Here is a 6,359-nt window from a genome sequence, read left to right as displayed (position 1 = left end):
CCTTCTGGGTTCAAGTGATTCTCCTGCCTCAGCCACCTGAGTAGCTGAGATTACATGTGTGCACCACCATGCCTGGCTAATTTTTTGTATTTTTAGTAGAGATGGAGTTTTGCCATGTTGGCCAGGCTGGTCTTGAACTCCTGACCTCAGATGATCTGCCCACCTCAGCCTCCCAAAGTGCTGGGATTACACGCATGAGCCACCATATCTGCTCAATATCTAGTTTAAAACAGTATTTTTAACATAGCTAGAAATATAACTATATTTTTAAGCAGAAAAAAAAAATTCTTCTGATAGCATCATTAGTACAAGAAAACATTTCTATTTTAAAATATTGAGTTGAAAATTAATAATGTATTTTATATTGTGGAATTTAAAAATCTAAAAGCACAGGACACGTTTTCAGAAAAGGAATTTTACTTTTACCCACTTATGGTAATATTTGCAATATCGGAACATAATTAGGTTAAATAAATCAAATAAGGAATCCAGAAAAAACTGTTGTTAAGCCAAGTACACACTGGCAATTCTGAGAAAGGAGGACACACATTAATAAAACACGCTAGCTCAAACGCAAGTTTATACGGTAAGTGTTTTTAAAGGATTTTAAAAGCATGCTCTATCAGCATAATAGCTTTTTCTCATTTACGTAACAGAAGCATTTCTGTCTGCTTGTGCACAGCAAAAGGGTTAGAACCTGAATAAACTTATTTATGATTTCAGAAATGTGCTATTTTAGAAATGTACTCCATAGAATTTACTTCACTGCTCCTACCACTGATTCTTCAAATAAGCAAAGTACGGAAGGTCTTATCCCTTGAAAATGTTTTTAAACACTAGCACTTTAAGTTGAAACATTGGTAGAAACGTAGCAATGTCAGGTACAATGCCTATACTTAGTCTTATTTAAAATAAGAATTGAATGCACAACAGAAAATTTCTCATTTTCTTTATCATTGGAGGGAAGGGAAAGCAAGCAAGCAGAGGTGGGGGTATTGTTACACTATTTAAGTTAGAGCTGAATACAAAGACAATTGAGTCTTTCATAGTCTCAACAATTCCACAATGAGTAACTGTGGATTATCTCATGTATAATTTACATTGGATCAAAAAAAATGGGTTCCCCTCTGTATATCAATTTAATTCAAACCTTATTAACTTCAAAATACAAAGATGAATACTACAAGATAAACTCTAACTGCAATAGGTATTTTCTAAGTAGAAGACCAAACACCAAAGGGAATCCCTCTTTCCAATGTCTTTTGATATGACAAGATTTTGCCAGAGTGGAACTTAAATAAGCATTCTCATGGCCAAGTAAGAAACTACAGTTGTTATGGGTATTACCCTACAATTACCATATGTATTACATATTAAATTAAACTCAGCATTAAATATGCTTGCATAATTATGCTGTTAATGATGATAGCAGTGATGATACTTGTGGAAAAGGCCTGTCTTTAGCCCAAGAAAAGTCAGGGAGAAAAACCTTAACAAGCAGAAAGCAGACACAGAGTTGGGCATTTTTTGACTAGGAAAGAGAATTTTAAGCATAGAAATATAAGAAGAAAAGTACTCCCTTATTTCTCCTATGTGGAAATAATATGATACATTTATTAGCTATACTAGACAAGAACAGAACTAAGTACTCTGCTGCAGCATTACAAAAAAATCATCCCTTCACCACAGTGTAAGATTTAAGGACAACCTGCCCAAGGATGCATGTTATATGAAACACAGCAAGATTGCTGCTGCCCTGCCAAGTACTTCCAGTCTCTACCCAGGTCCTACTGAAATAGTGGTGGTCCCAATTAGTTTTATTGAAACAAATCTTTAGAGAAAAAGATAAAGCATTTAAGAAGACAAGTAAAAATGCTTTAGGAACCACATATCCAACACAAACTTTATCCTCAAATGAGTTATGTTTGCCTCACACTAATAAACTTTTATTTCACTCAAATTAGAGCAAAAATCTTCTATACATTCAGTATCTTCCCTGCCCAATTCAAAGAAAAAAAAAAATCCAAAATGAGTAGTAAAGAAAAACATAAGAATTAACAGACCCTTTAAATTTGTTTTAAATATTTTTAAAGTTAAAAAGTGTTTAAAGTTTGTAATTCCTAGTAGGAAAACATTATCTGAATGAATACCCTAATGTCAAACCACTGTAAAATGCTTCAGCTGCATTTGGGGGAGAGGAGTAGGGATTATCTTCAAAGCACCCCAGCTCTCTTGATGAGAAGGTCAGAGGTACATTGGTTTGTATTATTGTGACATCCATAAGGTGATTTAGGTTGCTTTTCCTTCAGCAAAGGCTTTATTTATCAGAAGGGCATTATGCTTGACCTCCAAATTTGGCTGACAATTTGCTGATAAGATTCATAACCTTTGGGTTGCTCTGGTATTTTGACATATTTGCTGGGTTCTGAGCCACATCCTGGAAGGCCACCATAACTTCTGGATCCTGAAATGAAAGGGTTTGTTAGTATTTAAAAGGTGTCCTACTTACAAGGTAAGTTTATTATCCTGAAGTCCATCTATTATTTAAACCTAAAAAGGGTTTGTTAGTATTTTTAAAAGTGTCCTCCTGGGTCAGTAAGCTTATTATCCTAAATTCCATCTATTATTTAGACCTATAATTTGGTCATGGGTTAAATGGGGTTTAGAAAAGTCCCTGAAGTAACAAAATCAAGCTGAATTATGTCATTTGAACTACATGATGTAAAAAAGCACATAGAATTTTGATACAAAGAAAAGAACTGGATTTAATTGCCAACTATTACTAAGTATTTCCCAGTTTTCAAAATTTAAGTTACTCACTCTGCATAAAGAAAACAAATGTCACATCTGCATAATTAGCTATTTGCTAACTGTGATAAATAAATAAATAGCTACAAGAATAACCTTTGTCTCCACACAGAATTATCAAAGAACTGCCTTAATGATACAAAGTCCAAAGTTTTTCTTCCAAGTCTTACCTGCATGGCTGCAAGAACCTCTGGATCACTAAGAATTTCATTGAGTCCAGGCATTCCGGCCATTCCAGGCATGCCCCCTCCCATTCCGGGCATTCCTCCAGGAAAACCACCAGGCATTCCCCCAGGAAAGCCACCTGTAATAAAAAATAAAAATAAAATAAATAAAAAATGAAAGAACTGGGGTAGACACTAATCATACTCCTAAATATTCTGACACAGTATTTCATCCACAAAAAGTGCGGGTTCAAAGAATAAGAGTTCCACTAAGCACAAAGTAGTCTGAAAATTCTAACCAGATTGCAACAAGAAACAAGTTATAGTTTCTAATTATCTCTTAAAAAACAAGGCTATAAATCAGGATTTGCTACCTCCTAGATTAACTTTTTTCTAGTAATAATACTGTTTTTGTTCGTTTTGCAACAGTCTTGCTCTGTCGCCCAGGCTAGAGTGCAGTGGTGCCATCTCGGCTAAGAACAACCTCTGATTCCCAGGTTTAAGCAATTCTTCTGCCTCAGCCTCTCAAGTAGCAGGGACTACAGGCATGTAGCACCACACCTAATTTTTGTATTTTTGGTAGAAACGGGGTTTCACCATGTTGGCCAGGCTGGTCTCGAACCCCTGACCTCTGGTGATCTGCCCGCCTCGACCTCCCAAAGTGCTGGGATTACAGGTGTGAGCCACTGCACCTGACAACTTTTTTCTAGTAATAATGCTGTTAAAAAAGACTAATCTCACCTTAAAGAGTCATCTAACATTCCCTAAGATTACAAAGTTAGCTGTTTTGATTATCTTTCAACTCTCCATTCTTGAATACTTGTCTGTTTCAATTTAAAATTAATTCATAGGAATTTAGGTTTTTGTTTCAAATATACTCATCTAGTATAGTTGGGTACCACTACTTAAACTGCTTGTTTATACGTTGCTTTTTCATTTCCATCTCAAATAAAATAAACCAGAAACCTGCATTTTTAACAAAAGTTCCTGGTGCTTCTTTACAGAGAATAATGCTCTAGCAAAAAGGTTTGATTCTCCCACTGTAATTTGTTAGATTATAAACCCAAATAATCTATTCTGTTCTTCAGTATCATAAACCTATATGTCCACTGGAGATATTCTAAAATCACTATTAATAATACAGGGAAAGAGGCCAGGCGCCATGGCTCATGCCTGTAATCCCAGCACTTTGGGTGGCCGAGACAGGCAGATCACAAGGTCAAGAGATTGAGACCATTTTGGTCAACGTCGTGAAATCCCATCTCTACTAAAAATACAAAAATTAGCTGGGCGTGGTGGCATGTGCCTGTAGTCCCAGCTACCTGGGAGGCTGAGGCAGGAGAATTCCTTGAACCCCGGAGGCAGAGGTTGTAGTGAGCAGAGATCATGCCATTGCACTCCAGCCTGGGCAACAAGAGTGAAACTCTGTTTCAAAATAATAATAATAGTAATAACAAAGGGAAAGAGATAACATTAATATATTCTACAAAGAGTCACGATAAGTAAAGCCGTAATAAAGGAAACACATAATAAAGTCATTTCTACCTGCTTTAACAGTAATTAAAACACAACCATTCATAACTAACAATCACAGAGGAAGAAATCTAAGTGGACCATAAAACAACTTCTAGCTTCTTTTGCTGTTCCTACTTAATGCTTTGAAAAATTAGTGCCTACCCGTAACAAAATTACTGACCCGAGGCTTGTCAAATCTAAATAAAATGTACGTAACGGAATATTATCTCTAGCACTAGTCCAACATTAGCAGTCATTTTCTAAAACAAAGATTATCTAACAATAAGATTATTTATATTTTAAACAGGAAGTAAACTATGAGCTAAGTTTAATTTCTTACTTTTTCTTGAAACAGGAGGTCATCCTCAATATTTGTTCTAGGTATGTTTTCAGTTGCTGTGCACATACTCTTTCAGAATAAAGAACAGATTTTCTAGCCTCATATCATGTAACTAAGTTCTAACCAGTGACATATAAGCAAACGTGGCCTCTAAAAACTTCCCTTAAAAGAAAGCTAGTTACCATTAAACAACAGGAGATAGTTGTTTAAAAAACAAAAACTTAAGTCTCATCCTGGTCTTGATAATAAATTCCACATTGCCGTAATCAGAAAGTACTCAATAAATCTGCGTGCCTCTTCCGTCTCTTCTATCTGCATGTTAGTCCTGTCCTCACTAGCAGTATCTGATCATATTTGAAAGAGTAGTCCGCTACTTTTATACTGGACTCAAAACATTTTTATGCTTAGTAATTCCATCATTTCTTTAACCTATAGTATCTTCATATCACTGTATAAGAGAACAAAATTAGAATATCACTTTATAATAAACATTATTTAAGTATTACATTAAAATATTACTGTATAACAGAATAAAACAGTTTTAACTTTTTAAAAAACATACCTGGAAAAGAGCCATACTGAGCTCCTGACTGTCGTCTGGCTTCTTCCTCCTTTAATACAAAAGGAAATGTATTCTATAATAGAAGAAATAAGTGCTGTCCATGCAAAACCATGAAAAAACTGTAAAATAACCTAGTAGATGGCAATACTGAACTAAAGTATATACTCTATATTGCCTTCAAAAATTTTTTCCAAATGGATTCTCAGTGAGCATTATTCTTGGTAATAATTTCAAGTAAACTGTTTTACTTCTATTCTGGAAACGAACAAACCTGGAAAATAATTTACAGTGCTAATATGAAAACTATAAATTCATCCTTTTTTTTTTTTTTTTTTAACAGTTTCACTTTGTTGCCCAGGCTGGAGTGCAGTGGCGTGCGTGATCTTGGCTCACAGCCACCTCAACCTCCCAGGTTCAAGCAATTCTCGTGCCTCGGCCTCCTGAGTAGCTGGGATTATAGGCTCCTGCCACCACACCCAGCTGATTTTTTGTATTAGCAGAGACGGGGTTTCACCATCTTGCCCAGGCTGGTCTCGGAACTCCTGAACTTAGGCAATCTGCCAGTCTCAGCCTCCCAAACTGCTAGGATTACAGGCATAAACCACTGCGCCTGGCCTGTTAATTTATATTTTTCAGAGGTAACACAGTCACATGATTCAGAATCCAAAAGGTATTGATGGATACACAATGAAAAGTCTCCTTCTCATCCCTGCCCTTAGCCCATAGGCAGCCAGTGCTGCCACATTCTTGGGTGGCCACAGAGAGAGCCCATGAGAAACATCTAAGATACTCAGAGAAGAGATTTGCTGCATGCAAATCTGGGCCTCTCTCTCCAGCAGAGGGGTCATAATTTCCAGTCTGAGGCCCAATCTGGCCCTTGTGTCCCACACTTCTAAGTGGGCCCATTGCCCCCATCCCTTCCCAGGTCCTAATGCAGCTGCTCCCACCACCAGAAACTTCCCTACCCCAC

The 6,359-nt window shown here is 36.6% G+C and overlaps 1 long non-coding RNA gene across 1 annotated transcript; it reads right to left on the bottom strand.

Annotated features, from left to right (window-relative positions):
- Positions 1–399: 399 nt before the first annotated feature.
- On the bottom strand, positions 400–5,541 carry LOC108315386. The gene is made up of 3 exons (XR_001829903.2): positions 5,390–5,541; positions 2,979–3,112; positions 400–2,464 (listed from the first exon to the last, which is right to left on the bottom strand). It is a non-coding gene; the product is annotated as an uncharacterized LOC108315386 (long non-coding RNA).
- Between the last annotated feature and the right edge of the window lie 818 nt (positions 5,542–6,359).

This window comes from Cebus imitator, unplaced genomic scaffold (assembly GCF_001604975.1).
Source record: "Cebus imitator isolate Cc_AM_T3 unplaced genomic scaffold, Cebus_imitator-1.0 Scaffold170, whole genome shotgun sequence".
Lineage (NCBI taxonomy): Eukaryota > Metazoa > Chordata > Mammalia > Primates > Cebidae > Cebus > Cebus imitator.
Note: the sequence above shows the minus strand (reverse complement) of the source record. Positions and strands in the feature narration are given on the sequence as shown.